General features: G+C 42.1%; 1 long non-coding RNA gene across 1 annotated transcript in view; it reads right to left on the bottom strand.

The window, feature by feature from the left end:
- Positions 1 to 20,514, bottom strand: part of LOC149120935 (uncharacterized) — a 32,653-nt gene extending 12,139 nt beyond the window's left edge. Inside the window, exon 1 of the long non-coding RNA XR_016225209.1 lies at positions 20,396 to 20,514. This is a non-coding gene — a long non-coding RNA (uncharacterized LOC149120935). The remainder of the gene's footprint in view (positions 1 to 20,395) is intronic.
- Positions 20,515 to 21,784: the final 1,270 nt, after the last annotated feature.

Genomic DNA, 21,784 nt, shown 5'->3' with positions numbered 1-21,784 from the left:
CTGTTGTGGACTGAAATGTGCCTCCCTAAAACTCAAACACTGAAGTGCTCACCACCAACACAACTCTACCTGAAGAAAGTGCTTTTAAGCAGATCAAATGATAGATGTGTCTGTCACATCAGAGAAGGGCTTCTGGAAAAATCGAGCCTATTAGCACCTTGATCTGATATTTTCTACCTCTACAACTCTGAGAAGTAAAATTCCATGATTTAAATCATATTCTCTGTGGTATTTTCTTAGCAAATTAATATATCCTCATTTCTGCTAGCATTTTCTGCTGTCATCTAGAAGGTCCTCGTGATTAACAGAGAAATATAGAAAGTAAAAACTATGATTTTAGATTACCAAGTACCTACTAACATAAAAAAGATATCCCAGAATCAACCTACTACCATCCTCCAGGACCCAGAAAAAAAAAAAAAACAGGAATGAGTCAAGTTGTGGGGCAGTAGAAAAGTGAATAATGAAAGATCACAGCAGAAGTAAATAAGGAAGGGTTTGATGCTGTGGTGTAGTAGGTTAATGCCTTGTCCTGCTGTGCATGTATCCCATATGTTGTTGCTCGAAGACCAGGTTCTCCACTTCCAATCCAGCTCCCTACTAATGCACCTGGGAAATTGGTGGAAGATGGACCATGTTCTTGGGTGCTGGCACCCACATGAGAGACTTGGAAGAAGCATCTGGCCTTTCAAATAAAGAAATCTTAAAAAAAAATAGAAGCAGTGTTAGCACTGTTGGAAAAACAGACACATAGTTCAATGGAAAAAATAGGCAGCTGAAATAAACTGACTTTTCTACAGCCAACCCCTATTTAATAAAGGAAAGAAAACAAACAGGAGAAAGAAGAATCCCCTTAGCAAATGGTTTAAAGGAAAGTGATTATCCATATGTAGAATCCTGAAAAGATACCCCAACACCTCATACACTATGTAAAAGCAACTCAAGGTTAATTAAAAGTCTAAATATAAAACCAAAACCTTGAGAGCTTGTTTTGAGGTTCTAGCAGGGGAGCGCAGCTACTCGTATACCCTTGACTGAAGACCGGTCCTCCTCTAGCGGGGAAGGTCGTCCTCTTCGACCCAGCACGCAGCTTCAGGAGGGACGCACATGGAGTGGTGAGGGAGGAAGGGGACACCCGCCTAGCCAGCCAGATCAGCCGAATCAACCCTGGCGATCAATGGGGTGACAGATGTCGCAGCCAGATCGCCCTCACATCCTGAGTTCATGCCGGAGCTGAGGGAAGGAAGCAATGCCGTCGGATCTGGCCGCTCTGCGGGAGTCTGAGGAACAACTCACACCAGGTGGCCGCCGTTCCGTCGTCATGGGTAAAGGAGACCCCAACAAGCCAAGGGGCAAAATGTCCTCCTATGCCTTCTTTGTGCAGACGTGCCGGGAAGAGCACAAGAAGAAACACCCTGACTCTTCGGTCAATTTCGCAGAATTCTCTAAGAAATGCTCGGAGAGATGGAAGACCATGTCTGCAAAGGAAAAGTCCAAGTTTGAAGATATGGCAAAAAGTGAAAAAGCTCGTTATGACAGGGAGATGAAAAATTACGTTCCTCCCAAGGGTGATAAGAAGGGAAAGAAAAAGGATCCCAATGCTCCTAAAAGACCACCATCTGCCTTCTTTCTCTTTTGCTCTGAACATCGCCCAAAGATCAAAAGTGAACACCCTGGCCTGTCCATTGGGGACACTGCAAAAAAATTGGGTGAGATGCGGTCTGAACACTCAGCCAAAGATAAACAACCATATGAACAGAAAGCAGCTAAGCTAAAGGAGAAATATGAAAAGGATATTGCTGCATACCGTGCCAAGGGCAAAAGTGAAGCGGGAAAGAAGGGCCCTGGTAGGCCCACAGGCTCAAACAAGAAGAATGAACCTGAAGATGTGGAGGAAGAAGAGGAAGAAGAAGAAGATGAAGATGATGAGGAAGAGGATGAAGATGAAGAATAAATGGCTATCCTGTAATGATGAGTGTGGAGTGTGCGTGTGTGCTCAGGCAGTTGTTTTGCTAAGAATGTGAACTCAAGTGCAGCTCAATATTAGCTTCAGTATAAAAAAACTGTACAGATTTTTGTATAGCTGATAAGATTCTTTGTAGAGAAAATACTTTTTTTAAAAAATGCAGGTTGTAGCTTTTTGAGGGGCTACTACATACAGTTAGATTTTAAAGCTTCTGATGTTGAATGTTCCTAAATATTTAATGGTTTCTTTAATTTCTTGACTTGTGTATGGTAGCGCAGCAAAGTTGTAGGAATTAGTATCATTTGTAAATTTGGATTTTTTGTTAGGATGTTGCATTCTGTGTTGTTTTTTTAAAAAAAAATTTTGTAATAAAATTATGTATGTTAAAAAAAAACCCAAAACCTAAGTAAACATATGAGAAACTGTAAAACATTAGCAGAGACAACAGTTTGCATAAGATTCCAAAAGCACAAGTAACAAAAATAAAATATACAAATTTGAGCATATCAAATTAAGATACATCTTCACAACAAAGTAATCAACAGAGTGAAGATACAATGGACGGAATGGCAGGAAACATTGAAAACTCTGACTATGACAAAAGATTGATAGCCAGAACATACATATATAGAACTGGAAAAACTCCAAACAAGAAGCAAAATGTACACGTAAGAAATGGGCAATGATCAGAATAGATGTTTCTCAGAAGAAGAAATCTCAATTGTCAAGACATAGATGAACATGCCCAATATCACTAGCCATTAGGGAAATGTAAATCAAAACCAATAGCAGACTCCATCTGTGGGAGAAGACAATGCTTGGGTTTTCATTTGTGCAACAAGTGGGTTTAGAGGACCCTGTTCACCATTAGAGGGCAGAGTCTACATGGAAGTAAAGAATCCTTAATACTTTCCTAATGGGAGAAGAGGAAGCCTGAGACCTCGCAAGCGGGAAGTGGTCCAGAAACTGCTCAGGTGTGGGTGTAGGTGGCTGAGCAACAGGCAGTCCTGCCTTGATTCCCCACAAAGATACAGGGGAAACCCTTCTGGATGGAGCAGGCGTGAATCGGAGGACCTACTGGGAGAACAAGGTCGCCCACCGCGCGGAAGCCAAGTCGCGGGACCCAGACGCAGAAGCCCCAGGGTCTGCGCGACAGTGCTCCAAGGGGAGTGCATGCCACACAGACAACAGCGGGGAGACTTGGGACGCTCAGGGCTCCGAGTCCACACATCGGCGCTGGAAGGGGAGGTGAGCTCAATAACCCGAGACATTGGTGGGGAAACGGGGGTCAGAATCTAGAGGGGGGCCGGAAAGTGCAGCAAACTCACTACCGGAAAGAAGGAAAAAAAAAAGCTTTGGGGTTTCTCTTCCCCCTAACCTTGCAAAGGTTACAAGGCTGCAAGGCTTGAAGAATTCCCAAGAGACAAAGAGCAGGCCTCCTCTTTGGATTTACATATCAATGGGGGAGAGTTAAGGAACTGAGTCACTACAATTCAGTAGCCTAGCCAACCCAGTGGGAGTCCAGAGGAGCCAAAGACTGGAAGCTAAATACCATCAATTCTGCACAGCCCTGCCCTGCGGTGTTACTTACCCCCTGAATAAATAAAATAAATAAATAAATAAAAAGAGAGAGATTTACCACGCATAACCTGAGGGTGTCACCTTTGCACACCCTTAACCAGGAAGAACCAGGCAGAGCTCTCAGGCCGCACCCATCTCAAGCCTCCAAGGCTCCTCCAACAGCAGGCAGTCCACTTAACACGGACACAGTATAAAAAAAAAAAAAAAAGAAAAAAAACGCACAGTGACACAAGAAGAATTAACTATGCCGAGTAACAAACACAGAAATAGAGGGAGCAAGATCAACGATGACACTATGATGCCTCCAAATAAGCAAAACACCCCAAGCCAAGAGTATGAAGATGATGAGATAGAAGAAATGCAAGATACGGATTTCAAAAAATTTATGATAAGAACATTTAGAAGTTTTCAAAAGCAAATCCTTGAACTACAGAAATCCTTAATGGACAAGATTGAAAATCTCTCTCGTGAAAATGAAATTTTAAGGAAGAGTCAAAATGAAACTCAGAAACTAGTAGAACAGGAAAGTGTAATAGTCAAGAGAAATCAAAATGAAATGAAGAGCTCAATAGATCAAATGACAAACACATTAGAAAGCCTTAAAAACAGAATGGGTGAAGCAGAAGAGAGAATATCGGACTTAGAAGATAGAGCACAGGAAAACATACAGTCAAACCAAAGAAAAGAAGAGGAAATTAGAAACCTAAAAAATATTGTTGGGAATCTACAGGATACTATTAAAAAAAACAACATTCGAGTTCTAGGAGTTCCTGAAGGCATGGAGAGAGAGAAAGGATTGGAAGGCCTTTTTAGTGAGATACTAGCAGAGAACTTTCCAGGTTTGGAGAAGGACAGAGATATCCTAGTATAGGAAGCTCATAGAACCCCCAATAAACATGACCAAAAGAGATCCTCACCACGACACGTGGTAATTAAACTTACCACAGTGAAACATAAAGAAAAGATCCTAAAATGTGCAAGAGAGAAACGTCAGATTACTCTCAGAGGATCTCCAATCAGACTCACAGCTGACTTCTCATCAGAAACCCTACAAGCTAGGAGGGAATGGCGAGACATAGCATAGGTGCTAAGAGAGAAAAATTGCCAGCCCAGAATATTATATCCTGCCAAGCTCTCATTTGTGAATGAAGGTGAAATAAAGACCTTTCATAGCAAACAGAAATTGAAAGACTTTGTGGCCACTCGTCCGGCCCTGCAAAAGATACTTAAAGATGTGCTACACTCAGAAACACAGAAACACGGCCATCAATATGAAAGAAGGGAAAGGAAGAACACCTACCAGTAAAAGAGCATGGGAAGCTCAAAGCATATACTAGAAAATATTTCCGGGAAAATGGCAGGGCAAAGTCACTACGTATCAATTGTCACATTGAACATTAACGGTCTGAATTCTTCAGTTAAAAGACACCGTTTGGCTGACTGGCTCACAGAACACAACCCAACTATTTGTTGCCTACAAGAAACACATCTCTCTAACAAAGAGGCATGCAGACTGAAAGTGAAAGGTTGGAAAAAGATATTCCATGCCAACAGAAACCAAAAAAAAAGCAGGTGTAGCCATATTAATATCAGACAAAATAAACTTTAATACAAAAACTGTTAAGAGAGACAAAGAGGGACACTATATAATGATTAAGGGTTCAATTCAACAGGAAGATGTAACTATTATAAATGTATATGCACCTAATTACAGGGCACCGGTCTATTTAAAAGATATGTTAAGGGACTTAAAGGGAGATTTAGATTCCAATACAATAGTACTGGGGGACTTCAATACTCCACTCTCAGAAATAGACAGATCATCTGGACAGAAGATCAACAAGGAAACAGCAGATTTAATTGACACTATTGTCCAAATGGATCTAACAGATATCTACAGAACTTTCAACCCTACATCTACAGACTTCACATTCTTCTCAGCAGCGCATGGAACCTTCTCTAAGATTGATCACATACTAGGCCATAAAGCAAGTCTCAGCAAATTTAAAAGAATTAGAATCATACCATGCAGCTTCTCAGACCACAGTGGGATGAAGCTGGAAATTAGCAACTCAGGAAACCCCAGAAAGTATGCAAACACATGGAGACTGAACAACATGCTCCTGAATGAACACTGGGTCATTCAAGAAATCAAAAGAGAAATCAAAAACTTTCTGGAAGTAAATGAAGACAACAACACAACATATCAAAACTTATGGGATACAGCAAAAGCAGTATTGAGAGGCAAATTTATAGCAATAGGTGCCTACATCAAGAAATTGGAAAGGTACCAAATAAATGAGCTTTCAGCGCACCTCAAGGACCTAGAAAAACTGCAGCAAACCAAACCCAAATCTAGAAGGAGAAGAGAAATAATTAAAACCAGAGAAGAAATTAACAGGATTGAATCCAAAAAAACATTACAAAAAATCAGCCAAGCGAGAAGCTGGTTTTTTGAAAAAATAAACAAAATTGACACCCCATTGGCCCAACTAACTAAAAAAAAGAAGAGAAAAGACCCAAATCAATAAAATCAGAGATGAAAAAGGAAACGTAACAACAGACACCACAGAAATAAAAAAGAATCATCAGAAATTACTACAAGGACCTGTATGCCAGCAAACAGGAAAACCTATCAGAAATGGATAGATTCCTGGACACATGCAATCTACCAAAATTGAACCATGAAGACATCGAAAACCTAAATAGACCCATAACTGAAACAGAAATTGAAACAGTAATAAAGGCCCTCCCAACAAAGAAAAGCCCAGGACCAGATGGATTCACTGCTGAATTCTACCAGACATTTAAAGAAGAACTAATCCCATTTCTTCTCAAACTATTCAGAACAATCGAAGAAGAGGGAATCCTCCCAAATTCTTTCTATGAAGCCAGCATCACCTTAATCCCTAAGGCAGAGAAAGATGCAGCACTGAAAGAGAATTACAGACCAATATCCCTGATGAACATAGATGCAAAAATCCTCAATAAAATTCTGGCCAATAGAATACAACAACACATCAGGAAAATCATCCACCCAGACCAAGTGGGATTCATCCCTGGTATGCAGGGATGGTTCAACATTCGCAAATCAATCAATGTGATTCACCACATTAACAGACTGCAGAAGAAAAACCATATGGTTATCTCAATTGATGCAGAGAAAGCATTTGATAAAATTCAACACCCTTTCATGATGAAAACTCTAAGCAAATTGGGTATAGAAGGAACATTCCTCAATATAATCAAAGCAATTTATAAAAAACCCACAGCCAGCATCCTATTGAATGGGGAAAAGTTGGAAGCATTTCCACTGAAATCTGGCACCAGGCAGGGATGCCCACTCTCACCACTGCTATTTAACATAGTTCTGGAAGTTTTAGCCAGAGCCATCAGACAAGAAAAAGAAATCAAAGGAATACAAATCAAGAAGGAAGAAGTCAAACTATCCCTCTTTGCAGACGACATGATTCTGTACTTAAAGGATCCAAAGAACTCTACTAAGAGACTATTGGAACTCATAGAGGAGTTTGGCAAAGTGGCAGGATATAAAATCAATGCACAAAAATCAACAGCCTTTGTATACACAAGTAATGCCATGACTGAGAAAGGACTGCTAAGATCAATCCCATTCACAATAGCTACAAAAACAATCAAATACCTTGGAATAAACTTAACCAAGGACGTTAAAGATCTCTACGATGAAAATTACAAAACCTTAAAGAAAGAAATAGAAGAGGATACCAAAAAATGGAAAAATCTTCCATGCTCATGGATTGGAAGAATCAACATCATCAAAATGTCCATTCTCCCAAAAGCAATTTATACATTCAATGCAATCCCAATCAAGATACCAAAGACATTCTTCGCAGATCTAGAAAAAATGATGCTGAAATTCATATGGAGGCACAAGAGACCTCGAATAGCTAAAGCAATCTTGTACAACAAAAACAAAGCCGGAGGCATCACAATACCAGACTTCAGGACATACTACAGGGCAGTTGTAATCAAAACAGCATGGTACTGGTACAGAAACAGATGGATAGACCAATGGAACAGAATTGAAACACCAGAAATCAATCCAAACACCTACAGCCAACTTATATTTGATCAAGGATCTAAAACTAATTCCTGGAGCAAGGACAGTCTATTCAATAAATGGTGCTGGGAAAACTGGATTTCCACGTGCAGAAGCATGAAGCAAGACCCCTACCTTACACCTTACACAAAAATCCACTCAACGTGGATTAAAGACCTAAATCTACGTCCTGACACCATTAAGTTATTAGAGAACATTGGAGAAACCCTTCAAGATATTGGCACAGGCAAAGAATTTCTGGAAAAGACCCGGGAGGCACAGACAGTCAAAGCCAAAATCAACTATTGGGATTGCATCAAATTGAGAAGTTTCTGTACTGCAAAAGAAACAGTCAGGAGAGTGAAGAGACAACCGACAGAATGGGAAAAAATATTTGCAAACTATGCAACAGATAAAGGGTTAATAACCAGAATCTACAAAGAGATCAAGAAACTCCACAAAAACAAAACCAACAACCCACTTAAGAGATGGGCCAAGAACCTCAATAGACATTTTTCAAAAGAGGAAATCCAAATGGCCAACAGGCACATGAAAAAATGTTCAAGGTCACTAGCAATCAGGGAAATGCAAATCAAAAGCACAATGAGGTTTCACCTCACCCCGGTTAGAATGGCTCACATACAGAAATCTACCAACAACAGATGCTGGCGAGGATGTGGGGAAAAAGGGACACTAACCCACTGTTGGTGGGAATGCAAACTGGTCAAGCCACTATGGAAATCAGTCTGGAGATTCCTCAGAAACCGTTCGACCCAGCCATCCCACTCCTTGGAATTTACCCAAAGGAGTTTAAATTGATAAACAAAAAAGCGGTCTGCACCCTAATGTTTATTGCAGCACAATTCACAATAGCCAAGACCTGGAACCAACCTAAATGCCCATCAATGGTAGACTGGATAAAGAAATTATGGGATATGTATTCTTTAGAATACTATACCGCAGTAAGAAACAACGAAATCCAGTCATTTGCAACAAAATGGAGGAATCTGGAACACATCATGCTGAGTGAAGTAAGCCAGTCCCAAAGGGACAAATACCATATGTTCTCCCTGATCAGTGACAACTGACTGAACACCAAAAAGGAAACCTCCTGAAGTGAAATGGACACTATGAGAAATGGTGACTTGATCAGCATAGCCCTGACTGCTAATGGACAACTTAATACATTATCCCTCATAGTATTTTTTTTTGTCTGTTCTACTTAATATGACTGGTTTAATTCTGTAATTATCACACAGTTATTCTTAAGTGTTGAAAATTAACTGAAATGTGATCCCTGTTAAACATAAAAGTGGGAATAAGAGAGGGAAGAGATGTATAATTTGGGGCATGCTCGGGCTGACTTGCCCCAATTGGTAGAGTTGGAAACATACCAGGGGATTCCAATTCAATCCCATCAAGGTGGCATGTGCCAATGCCATCTCACTATTCCAAGTGATCAATTTCAGTTCACAATTGATCATAATGAAAGGACTAAGAGTCAAAGGGAGCACATAAACAAGTCTAGTATCTGCTAACACTAACCGATAGAATAAATAAAGGGGAGAGTGATCTAACATGGGAAGTGAGATACTCAGCAGACTCATAGAATGGCGATGTCCTAAATAGCACTCTGGCCTCAGAATCAGCCCTAAAGGCACTCCCATCTGGCTGAAAAGCCCATGAGAGTATTTCAGGCATGGAAAGCCAAGACACTCTGGCAAAAAGATCTCTGTGAGTGAGATCCCAGTGGAAAGAACAGGTCTTCAAAGAGGGAGGTGCCTTTCTCTGAAGGGAGGAGAGAACCTCCACTTTGACTATGACCTTGTCTAAACAAGATAAGAGTCGGAGAACTCAAGGGGCGTCCATAACCTTGGAAACTCATGACTGGTGCATAGGGAGATTACTGATGCCATAAACAGGAGTGTCAATTTGTAAAGTCAACAACAGGAGTCACTGTGCACTTACTCCTCATGTAGGATCTCTGTCCTTAATGTGCTGTACACTGAGGCTTAATGCTATAACGACTACTCAAACAGTATATTTCACTTTGTGTTTCTATGGGGGTGCAAACGATTGAAATCTTTACTTAATGTACACTAAACTGATCTTCTGTAAAAAAAAAAAAAAAGAAATTATCAATTCCCAACTTGACTCTCACTGGGATTAAACATGACAATAGGTCTGATCTGATTTCATCATCATTTAAAAAAAAAATCATCTATTATTTTTCACTTTATGTTTCTGTGTGGGAACAAACTGTTGAAATCCTTACTTAAGGTATACTAAGCTGATCTTCTGTATATTAAGATAATCAAAAATGAATCTTGATGTGAATGGAAGGGGAGAGGGAGTGGGAAAGGGGAGGGTTGTGGGTGGGAGGGACGGTATGGGGGGGAAAGCCATTGTAACCCATGAGTCGTACTTTGGAAATTTATATTCATTAAATAAAAGATAAAAAAAAGAAAATAAAAAAAATAAAAAAAATACTTTCCTAATGGGCTTGTTGAATTCTTGACTAGTGCCTATTACCTTTGCCACAACCTTTCCAGTCTCACTACTTTCCTTCTTCTTCCTCTTCTCTATAGCTTGCAAAAACAGTATATCTTCTATATACGGAGGATACTTTTGTTTTGTTTTATTCCTTCTGTCTCATGATGTTCCTCTAAGAAATCACAACCCTCCAAATATTCATTCATTTATGCAGTCTGCAGTTTTCATGGGCTACTACATGGCAAAGTACTAGGTTAAAGGAAAGGTATAGGTCAGGAACTGAGCAAAGTTCACAATGATGTAGTATTATCTGGGGAAATGAACCTGATGGAAGACATATCTCTCTCTCTCTCTCTCTCTCTCTCTCTGTCTCTCCTTCTCTCTCTGTGTAGCTCTGATTTTCAAATAAATAAATAAATCTTTAAAAACTAACTAAATAAATATACTAATAACCTGGTGGCAACACCTTTCTATAAGAACATGTGAAGCACTCAAACACAGTTTGTCCCAGAAAGTCAGCCATAGTTTTCAAGGGCACATCTTCTACTCCATTTGTGGACATCTCTGAGTGGAGTAAGGGGCACTTATTTCTTCCCCTCTTCTTTCTTACCACTCTCACAGTTATAACTTCTATTGATGCTTCCACAGAGCAGTCTTTATGAAATTGTAGAACTAATATCCTCCCATTTTAAAAATGTCATGGGTTTAACCACAGAACCCAAAATAAGATAAGTAACTGACCTTCTTATTTACACAGTGTGGAATGTAAGATTCTCAGTGGATCACTGGGTAACTGTAAAGTACTGGGCAGAGAAAAAGATGTTACTTATCTGTATTTATGATGTTGTAATTCTCCACTTTATGCAAACTCAGATTAAAAGGGCTCCAGTTAGTGGGCAACACTGTTGCATAGTGGGTAAAGCTACTGCCTGCAGTGTCAGCATCCTATATGGGTGCCGGTTGGGATCCTGGCTGCTGCACTTCCCATCCAGCTCTCTGCTGTGGCCTGGGAAAACAGTAGAAGATGGCCCAAATCCCTCATCTCCTGCACCCACCTATGAGACCTGGACAAAGCTCCTGGCTTCTGGTTGTGGATCCAAACAGCTCCAACCATTGATTTCTGTTTCTACCACTCTGTAACTCTGCCTTTCAAATAAATAAATAATTATTTTAAAAAACAGCTTCATCCCAGAAGAAGCTCCTGGCTTCAGACTGGCACAGCTCCAGCTGTTGCTACCAATTGGGGAGGGAACCATTGGACAGAAGACGTCTCTCTCTCTTTCTCTCTCTCTCCTCTCTCTGTGTAACTCTTTCAAATGAATAAATAAATCTTTAAAAAAGTAGCTCCAGTTATTGACAACACAGTAGACTTGCATTAATTTTAGTTCCCTTCTCACTTTGCAAAGGGATCAGCGTCAGGTCAAAACAGTTGACAGCCTTGCTAACAGGAGAAGAAATAGCTGAAGACAGAAAATGAAAAGCAGCCAAATAAATCATCAAAGAAAGAGAAGTGGACCACATCCAACACAAACCTTTAAAAGTGGATGCTCACAATTAACGAGTGAAACAGCTGCCCACTGAAATCTTATCTAGGGAGGGAAGATGTCCTAAGTTCTGCTTCTGTAAACTCCAGTCATAAATCTATCCTAATAAATCTGTCCCCGGCATCTCTTTTACAAACATACTGGACCCACTGACCATTGGAAATGTGGACCTAAGTCATGAAGGCTGCCATTTAAACCCACCAATGCTGTAACAGCTAAGAAACTTGAATTTGATGCACAATTCTCAGGAAATCATTCCAGCTGAGCCTAGGGCCATTAATAGAAACTCCTTGGATCCTCCACTGTCTCTGTGCCTGTTTGAAAGAAGGGAGTTTTCCCACCCCAGGTTTCTGGAACAGCTTCAAATTCCACATTGGAAAAGTCTGATAATTAATACTTGAGAGGGATCAATGCACACTTCACACTGCTCCCCACCAGGAAGATGAGGTGCAGGATGAGAGCAGTGGGGCAGAACCTAGTCAGATCCTCCTGCCCACCCCTCTGCTGCCCCAGGCTCCCTGCTGAAGGCCACCCAGACCCACCCTGCAGGAACCAGTCCAGTAAACATCAAGAGGCCTGGCCAGACTGCATTCTGAGACCACCCACAGTGGGAACCCAGCTTATTTAACTGTGGAGAGCTGGAGTCTTTCTGCCTTCCTTCCCTGCGTGTGCATGTTCCCAGAATGCTGCCCCCTCTCTCCTGTAACCACTAAATAAAGTGCATTAGGGACAGTTTGGGTGAGGTCCTGCAGGAGAGATTCCAGGCACTGGGAGCCTGGGAAGTGGAGGTGGGAGACAGAACAGCCCGGGTCCCAGTCCTGACCTCGGGGGAAGCTGCCATGATCTATGGCTCCCTGGCACCCACCCTTCTCCCACACATGTCCTGCCCCTTCCTGCATGCCAAACCTGCAGCAGAAAGTCCCTGGACGAGGTACCCTTTCTTCTGGACACACGGGGAGCGATTCGGGGAGTGGCGGGAAGAGACTCCCTGGTAAGTGGGACCCACAGGTGAATGATGAAGAGGGAAGATGCAGCAGGAGGCAGGCTCGGGGTGAGCACTTGGAAACTCCCTGGGATCGCACGTGCAGAGCAGGAGATGCAGTAAATGCCAGAGAAGGAGAAGCACAGCCCCCAGGGCTGACCCTGATCAGGGAATGAACTCCCTCTGTTCCAACTCAGGCCCCAGGGAATGGCAGCAGCATGCACATGTGCACAGGCATTCAGAAGGCATAATACATCTGAGCTCCTGGGAACTCTGGGAAATGGAGTACAGGCCACATCATCCATAGAGACACCAGCTGGCCCTCCCAAAGGCTGTAGTCAGGGGTGGGTGCCCACAACCAGAGGGCCTTTGCTTTTATTCAGTCCCTCCTTCCTTTCCTTCCCCCCACCAAAATCTCAGGGATCAGTTGCTTTCTTCCTTTCCTGAATCAAATCTGAAAGAGTGACACTCACTGCTGCTAACTGACCCCAAATCCTGGCTCCCTCATAACCTCTGTCTCTTCCAGAAAAATCTTATTTACTACTTTGGCCCTAGAAATCATAAATGACTATGATAGAATGTAGCTTTTAACAGAGGTGTAGAAGGCATGGTTTAATATCCAGTTTTGAGAATACAATTTTCATTTGTGTTTTATTGATGTTTATAGTTCTTTTAAGATTTATTGATTTATTTGGAAGTCAGAGTTACAGAGAAGGAGAGGCAGAGACAGAGAGAGAGAGAGAGGTTTACCATCTGCTGGTTCACTCCCCAATTGGCAGCAGCAGCACAGCACCGACCCCTTATAGTTCTTTTCAAATCATTTTAAACTGTCTTTTTATTCATCTAGTACAGAGACAGAAGAATGGACACAGAGCTAACATAGCTGCGTATTCAAAGAGACAGGTTAAGGGTTTAAATGCCTTATATCATAGCATTTATACCTTAGATTAATTCTGGGGACAGTATTATCTGGAGTTTACAAAATAGAAACTGAATGGAAAGAGCTTAGAAAAGCATGGTGTTTTTTAATATCATAAAAAAGTCTAAGTTAAAGGCCAATCAAGGGGCCAGCACTGTGGCATAGCATGTAAAGCATTGACATTCCATATGGGTGGAGGTTGAACCCGGCTACTCTGCTTTCGATCCAACTCTCTGCTATGGCCAGGGAAAGCGGTGGAAGATGGCCGAAGTCCTTGGGCAGCTGCATCTGTGTGGGAGACCCAGAAGAAGCTCCTGACTGCTGGCATTGGAGCTGTACAGCTCCAGCCATTGTGACCAATTGGTGAGTGAACCAAAAGATGGAAGATGCTTCTCTCTCTCTCTCTCTCTCCCCTTCCTCTCTGTGTAACTGTGACTTTCAAATAAATAAATAACTGTTTTTTAGAATGTCAATCAATATATAATACTAGCTTAAAGATATTTCTTTTGTCTTGTGTCTCAGTTTTTAAAATCTGATTTATCAAATGGAAAAATGTGAGAGAGATGAAGAGTACCTACAAAAATAATTTACTGTAATTATTTACTGTAATAATTTACTGTAATGATGTACTGTAATTTATGGTAATAATGTACTGTAAAGAACCACATAGGATTATAACTTGTCTAGAAAACAAAGGAGATTCAAAGTTGCTATTTTTCATGGTTATTTGTTCTTATTTTTAATATCAAGATAGTATATAAATATTATGCACTCCTAGGTATTTGTGTGTTGTTTGATATGTTTTATTTTTTAATCAGAAATTCAAAGAGATAACTGGGTAACATGGAGTTCGGTGTTTCTGATTACTTCTCTCAATTAGAGATCATGGGATTAGAGCTAGTGCTAGATTAAGAATGCTTCCATCTTTATCCACTGACTTCACCCCAGCATTTACTATGTTAAACAATATTCTTTGGGTAGATGGCTCTTTCTTGCCAGACTGTAAACTTCATGGGGTCTAGAAACATATTTGCTTTGACACTAAAACTCAGCATCTTGACAGTCAGTCTTTTAGTTGAATAAATACATGATATACAAAATAAATATTTCTGCCCCTCAAGAACTGCCTAAGAGAGAAGAAAATAGAAATCAATTTGATGACTCTCAGTATTAGGTGAATATATAATTTGTCGTTCTGACATAAGCTTGGTCATAAAAAGGGAATATGAATAATTACACACAGTTGAAGTGTATGAACACCTAGGGCCAAGTGGATTAAAAGTTCAGCCTAGCTATGTAAGGCATTCCATGTCAATAGGAGAGGAAGGAGGAAGAGGGGAGGGAGTGTAGGTGGGAAGGTGGTTACGGTGGGAAGAATCACCATGCTCATTACTTAGCAGCAAAGAGAGAATCTGTGATCATTTGTTGCTTAAGAAAGGGTGATAGGCATTATTTAATTATAATGCAGGCATCAGTGTTCTTCTGTCTCTGAAATAGGAAGTCTATAACTCAGAATTCCTTGCTATTTCATCAAAAACAATTCAAAACAAAAACCTAATTAAGCATAAGTGGAAGTTACGCATTAGAAGTCTATTCCAATCTCTAGGAGGTTCAGGGGTTGGAAAATTCATCTAAAATCTTGCTGAAAAATGTCCCACACATTTTCCATGAACACTACCCTTAAGCATAAGCTTTTTTTAAAAAAAAAGATTTATTTATTTGAAAGTCAGAATTACAGAGAGAGGAGAGGCAGAGAGAGAGAGAGAGAGAGAGAGAGAGAGAGAGAGAGAATCGTCCATCTGCTGGTTTACTCCCCAATTGGATGCAATGGCCAGAGCAGAGCTGATCCAAAGCCAGGAGCTAGGAGCTTCTTCCAGGTCTCCCATGTGGGTTCAGGGGTCCAAGGACATGGGCCATTTTCTACTGCTTTCTCAGGCCACAGCACACCTGGATTGGAAGTGGAGCAGGCTGGACTCCAACCGGTGACCATATGGGATGCTGGCACTGCAGGAGGCAGCCTCACCTGCTATACCACAGCACCAGCCCCCATAAGCCCTATCTTCTGCAGAACCAGCACCCCAGACACCAGCCACCACATGGCATCCCATGGCACATTCAACCCTGGCAATGTTCTGCAGCTCTTGCTCCTCTCCACTTTCACTGGAAGAATCTGCAACTCCTTGTTTTCATGCAAGTAATTCTGATTCAGATGATGCCCCTGACACAATTGGCTGGCAAGTGCCATGGCATGTGTCCACGGCCTAGCTAAATGCAAAGCTGGAACATTTCACTGCCATGGTGAGACACGGACTCCATCTAATGAAGTAGGGGATTTTTCAGGGAGTCTAGAGAATCAAATATGACAAAATGACAAATCTTAACCAAAGAGTGCCGTGGTACAGATGAAGAGAACCCAAAACGTATTTTTCTATCTTTTCTTTTCTGAGTTAAGTGCCTAAAAACAAAGCCAATGAGGGTTAAACAGACCCATTCTGAAAATTCCTTAACATCTTCATTTTCATCCAAATTAATATATTACTTGAAGAAAATAAATTTTACATAAATGAAAATGCAGCACCACAGACAATTGTACAGAACATAGCCCTTCAGTTAGCTTCAAACCATCTGGGTGCATTAATGTGTTCTTCCAGAACCCAAGCTGCAGTACAATAGAACCACAGCCTCTGACATTCCTCCTCCACCCTGATGGATCTTGGGTTTTCCTCCCACCTCCCCCTCCTGTGAATACATCAGTAGCAGGACAAATGGAATCCAAAGTTACGATGATGTTATTTAACATGGAATAAACATAGTGTTTTAGTCAGTACAATCCTCAATACTACACTAATAATTCCGAGTTCACTGATTATGAAAGTAAGTATATAAAATCTATTCCTAAGTAATCACACCATCGAGAGCTGAATGTAGACTTTCAGAGGGAAAGAAACAGAGAATTGTGTAGAGATGTGTATCTCTATAATACAGATCTACCGCTGTACTTTATAGACAGTACACCATGTTTGTATTTTCTTGTTTTTTGTGGTTTTTTTTTTTTTTGCAGTCTGGAATAGTTTATTACATCCAGCTTGTCACTTTGGAAATTTTATGATTAGACACTAATATACAACAAATTTTGAATCCTTACAGACAATATAGAGCACCCTAGGCCCTCCCAAGGGCAGAAAACAGACCAAGAGCTCATAGACTAGCTGCAACTGCAAGAAGCAGATGAAGATATCGTCAGAAAGATACATATTCCTGCAGTGTGGCTGCTGAGCAGTTCTGCCCTTATGGATCTCATCTCTGTTTCAGATCATTAAAGAAAGTTACATGCTTTCTGACATTTCTAAAGATTTCAATAATGAGAATCTAATATATGTTCACTATGCTAAGAGCTTCAGAACAGCCCAAAGATGTGGGCCATCTATTGCTTTCCCAGGCCATAGCAGAGAGCTGGATCAGAAGAGGAGCAGCTGGGACTAGAACCGGAGCCCATATGGGATGCTGGCACTTGAGACCAGTGCTTTAACCTGCTGTGCCACAGCACTGGCCACAACGTAGTATTTCTAATAGAAGAGATGGTTAAGTCATTAACTCCTCTAAAATACAAGTTAAGTATTAGTTTTGAAACTCTGATTCATTCATGAGAAAAACAAAAGGTTAATTTTCACTCTTTGCTTCTGGGTATGTAAATTTTCTTCTAAGAAATTAATCATGACTTTTACATTTCAGACCCTATTATGAGTAAGTAGAGAATATTGTGGGGTCATACGCTCATTCTATCAAAGGAACATTTCTCCAATTAAAGAAAACATTATGGGCATCCCATATGGGCACTGGTTTGAGTCCTTGCTGCTCCACTTCTGATCTAGCTCCTGGCTATGTCCTGAGAAAGCAGTAGAAAATGTCCCAAGTGCTTGGGCCCATGCACATGCATGGGAGAACTTGAAGCTTTTAGCTCCTGGCTTCAGATCAGCGCAGCTCCAGCCATTGCAACCAGCTGGGGAGTAAACCATCAGATGGAAGACCTCTCTCTCTCTCTCTCTCTCTGTGTGTGTGTGTGTGTGTGGGTGGGTGTTTGTAACTCTTTCAAATAAATAAACAAATCTTTAAAAAAAAAAAGCCAGGGGTCAGGGAAATTTCATCGAGGTCTCTCGCTTGGGTGCAAGACTCAAGGATTTCTACCATATTCTACTGTTTTCCCAGTATGTTTTCAGAGACCTGCATCAGAAGTAGAACATGCAATGGTGCCCATAGAGGATGCTAGTGCTGCAGGTGTTGCTATAACCCATTTTGCCACAGTGCTGGCCCTGTAACAATTTTTAATTCCTAGGAATTAACAGGGAAGAAAGAAGTATGGCAGGATACCTTTTTTAAAAAAAATATTTTATTCATTTGAAAAAGTTATATGGAGAGGTAGAGAGTGAGCTGATCAGAAGCCAGGAGCCAGGAGCTTTTTCTGGGTCTCCACATGAGCAAAAGGGCCCAAGGACTTGGGCCATCCTATAATGTTTTCCCAGGTGCATTAGCAGGAGGCTGGACTGGAAGTGGAGCAGCTGGGACTCTACCAGCACTCATATGGGATGCCTGTATTTCAGGCCAGGGCTTTAACCTGATGTGCCATAGTGCTAGCTCCAACAGGTGACCTTTTACGCTCAATAATCTCTTCTTGGTATTGGCAGCAGTTTGTAATTTTTTGTTTATTTGCCTTCTTCTTAATCTATATTTTTAAAAAAATTACAAAAAGTTCCAGCACCCTGAGAACCTCCATCACAAGGGCATACAATCAGATGTTTGTCCAGAAAAGGGTGGTGTAGATGCAACGTGGAAAATGCAAGGTGAGTTGATTCATCTTTCTCAGGCTGTGGTTTCCATGGGCAACTTTTACAACCAACTGCCTTATTTGTTCCTCTTCCACAGAGTGGAAAACACGTTAAGTCATCCTATTTAGCCAAAAGCCAGTGGCAGCACTTCAATATGTCATCAATCCAGGGCCAGCGTTGTGGCACAAAGGAGTAAGTTGCCAACTGCAACAGCAGCATGCCTTATGGCACTGCTTTGAGACTCACCTCCTTCACTTCTCGTCCAGCTCTTTGCTTGGGAAAGCAGCAAAGATTGCCCAAGTGTTTGGGTTCCTGCACCCCCATGGGGGACTGGGGCAGACTTCCAGGGTCCTGGCTTCGGCCTGGCTCAGCCCCAGCTTTTGTGGCCATCTGGAAGTGAGCCAGCAGATGAAAGATAGATCTCTCTCTCTCTCTCTCTCTCTCTTCCTTTTACCTAAACATACATTACATACATAAATGAAGATGCATCAATGTAGCAACTTTTTGAGGAAAAGTCTTCTGATTATTGCAGGTACTGTCTCAATGCATAAAAATATTCAGACACAAAAATTATAAACTGATTTATATTTATATTTCTCAACCACATACTTTTCAGAAAAAATTGTCTGCCACTCAGCATCAGGTATCAGTCTGAAAGCATTCATTAAAAAATCAAGTAATTTAACTAAACACAAAAACCTCTATATAGGCTGCATATAAACCAGTGGCTTCCATGGGTATACACAGATTGATTTTTGTTAATTTACAGGGATCACTGCACTTCCCTGGCATGGAGCTGTCTGAAGAGTTTAAACACTGATGGGTGTGGCATTATTTCTGATATTTGCTTATTATCCAGAGTGCATTTATTAAATATCTATCATGAACTCCACACTCTATATATAAATCTATTTCAAATATGTTGATATTTAATGGTACTTACACACTTAAAAACTGAGCTAATCCTCCTAACTTCTCTCTGGAATAGCTATGCCTTTGACATTGCCTTTTTTCACACATATGGAAATGCATATATGCTTCTGTATGGCACTTCAGAATTTATAAAAGGCTTTTCAGGTAAAATTTACATAACATCATGTGAAAGTGGCCAAAGGACACAGTCTTCTCATTACAGAGGGGAGAGGTATGAAGTCACTCTCTGAACAGTTACTCAGATTCTGTCAATCAGGTTCAGAACCTTATTAGGTATCAGATACACATCTAGATTTTTTCCCTACTGTCTCTTTGTCAGAATTCCCAGCTTATGAGTGAACTTCAGTCTGAATGAATGCTAATATTCAAGGTTCTAAGTGAAAAAATTACTGAGGTTTGTATTGGTGAGGAAAGCATGTATCTAAATGTTACTTGTATTTAATAATAAGTATTGAATCATGAAACTGAATATAAGATTATGCAAATTTTTAAGATGAAGAGCATATATTTAAAACCACATTCTTACAATTTGCAAACGTGTTGAAACAGCTTACTGGAGCATGTGTTTGGCATAGTGGTAAAGCCTTCCACATCCCAGTCAGAATTCTCAGGGCTCAAGCCCTAGCCCTGCTTCTGCTTCTGGCTTCCTGCTAACAGAACCCTGGGAGGCAGCAGCTGATGGCTCAAGTACTTGAGTCCCTGCCACCTGTGTGGGAGACCCACACTGAGTTCCTGGCTTCAGCCTGACCCAGCTCTGGTTGGTGCAGACATTTGAGGAATGAGCAATAAATGGAAGGGCTCTCTCTGCCTTGCAAATAAACAAAAATAACTATACAGACATTTCCTTAAGGTGTCTTGCTCACTTTTAAATGATTTCCCTTTTCACAGTAAAATGCCTTACTGTCCTCTTTAGTTACAATGCATGTTTTGCTCTCCATGTCCACTCCTGAGCTCCAAGTACTGGCAGCTCACCCTAGCATGCTGACTGGTTCCAATGTTCAAGTACTCATCTCCCATTCTCTTTTGGTGGGTCTACTGGAAAGAAAGGAGAGTATCTACAGTAGTTAATATCTTACTGTTGCTCTTGCTGTCCACCTGCAGGCCTGAAGGATGATCAGCTGAATACACACTGTGATGTTCTGGACGTAGTTTCCAAACTTCAGTCACTTTGCAGTGGAGGGACTCTGTCCTCGTCAATCACTTGAAAGCCTGCAGGAGTAGGGAGAAGCTGTGTTTGAAGAATTCACAAATACAGTGCATTGAAGCCAACCACTACCACCCCCACCACACCCCTACTTCAGGTTCTGGAAAATCCCAAACCAGGAGTTTGGGACCAGCAGTGGTTCAGGAGGTGACCTCAACTCCTTACTCTGAACAGCTCCAAAGTGCCTGGTGCACCCAGCGGGAGCTCAGCGCCTCGACCTCCCACCCTCCTGCCCTTGCCACCAGGACGCCCAGCTCCCAGAGCCTCCAGGAGGCCTGCAGCAGACCAGCAGGTCCAGGCGCGCTGGGTTGTGCATCCAGAGCAAACCCAAAATACAGGCCCAGCTCAAGTGTCACCTCCCCACAAAGTCTCTGTATCCTACTCCCTCCCGGAAGGCTGCGGGCCAGCACTCAGAACTGGGAGTCGCGGCATTTGGGGTTCACCCATGCTCCCATGAAGGAAGATGCCCCCATGGGAACCCCGCTCCACCTGTGGGCAGGGCTGGGGAAGGAGGGCTGAGTAAGCCTCCACCCTAGGACTGCAGCCTGGGAAAGTCCAGGGCCCCAGCGCCCTTGCCGGGCATGGGGTCTCACTAAGTGTGCTCTGAGCCAGGGCCTCAGCCATCAGCAGCTCTCTTGCTTCCAGAATCTGCTGCAGGACAGCTCAGGCTCCACCCAGTGGGGAACCTCGGGCCAATCCTTCCTGCCCTGGGGCAGGACCAGTGCTGCCAGACCCGCCCCATGTAGGCTGGCTATAAAGGCGGTGGTCATTGTTGGGCAGCTGGTAGTTGCCACCTCTCCCGCTGGCCCTGCTGGCTGAGGCTTGCAGCACGTGCTGCGCTTGGGGAAGTAATGAAGGCCAAGTCTCATCAGGAAAACCAAGTGCGCGGTGCTGATTTACTCACTGACACAGCATCTGTGTGGTCTGTATGGGCAGACAGGGGGAAGGGTTTCGTAGGAGGGCGCTGTTGGCACACTGGGCCTCATGCAGCTGCCTGCTATAGGCATCCAGGGCAGCAGAGTCCTGCAGGGTCCCTAGAGTCCTGGCCATGCTGTGCCTTCCATCATCCACCCTCCTGCACTGATGCTGGGGGAAGTGCTTCTGCGGTTGATATCTCATTTGAATCCATGGTCATTTTCTCATGATGGGCTGATCTCACACAGTGACAATCATGGGACAAATCACTGTTCTGCAGCATCTTCCTACCAGGAGCATTGCAGGTAGACAGGGGGCCACGGGTGACCAATGGCACCTCCTGTGC

This window comes from Oryctolagus cuniculus, chromosome 18, assembly GCF_051225735.1.
Source record: "Oryctolagus cuniculus isolate XC-2025 breed Fujian yellow rabbit chromosome 18, ASM5122573v1, whole genome shotgun sequence".
NCBI classification, from domain to species: Eukaryota; Metazoa; Chordata; class Mammalia; order Lagomorpha; family Leporidae; genus Oryctolagus; species Oryctolagus cuniculus.
The sequence above is the reverse complement of the archived record's forward strand: the minus strand, read 5'-3'. Positions and strand labels throughout refer to the sequence as shown.